This window comes from Pteropus vampyrus, unplaced genomic scaffold, assembly GCF_000151845.1.
Source record: "Pteropus vampyrus isolate Shadow unplaced genomic scaffold, Pvam_2.0 Scaffold186, whole genome shotgun sequence".
Classification (NCBI taxonomy): domain Eukaryota; kingdom Metazoa; phylum Chordata; class Mammalia; order Chiroptera; family Pteropodidae; genus Pteropus; species Pteropus vampyrus.
Window position 1 is genome coordinate 684703 of NW_011888967.1, and position 901 is coordinate 685603.

The following is a 901-nucleotide window of genomic DNA, read 5'->3' on the forward strand; positions in this document are numbered from 1 at the left end:
AGAGAGAGAGAGAGAGAGAGAGAGAGAGAGAGAGAGAGAGAGAGAGAGAGAGAGAGAGAGAGAGAGAGAGAGAGAGAGAGAGAGAGAAAGGGTAGGTTAAAAATGTATATTTTCCTTCTCACAGTTTAGGTCTGCTGGAGTTCCCGCTAGAGGCTTTTATCATACCCTTGCTATGTAATGGCTCAAAAGTTCCATTTGAAATTTTTTTGTGAATAATAACCCCTCATTTTTTCAACCACAATTTATGAAGCAAAGTGCTAGGTTCTAGGATTATAAAGAGGAATGAGACAGTGTGAAGACATAAGAACATATTATCTCAGTGCAATAAAGGAAGTGTGTTAAGAGAGTTTTATGGATTATTATAGGAACACTAAGAAAGGGTACCTAACACTCCTGGTGAAGAAAAATAAAGATTCAGAAAAATAAAACTTTCTAGCAGATCAACACCTGAGCTGAGTACTAAAGCATAAAAAAATATGAGTTAGGTTGTGGGGTAGAAGTGGAGCAGATGCCAGGCACTAGGAAAACTGTGAACGAAGGAACTGGAATGCGAGGGAGCCCCTGGTGTGCCAGAAACTCCAGCATTCTCGTCTCAGCAAGGTCAACTTCTTCCATTCTTCAAGATTCATTTCAAAATACTACTTCCTCTGAGAAATCTTCCCTGCCCAGCCTTACTTAATTAAGCCCCCTCAGTAATTCATTACTATAGCATCCTACTTCTTTACTGGTATTTATTACAGTCTTTAATTATGTTACTATATGTGTTCAGTGTTTTACTTCTCTTCTCCCTCACTAGAATGTGAAGTCTATCAGACACACTATTATCATTGTATTTTTGGCTCTAAACTAAATGTTCTTCATGTAGTAAATATTCAATAAATAGTGAATGAATGCTATGTGT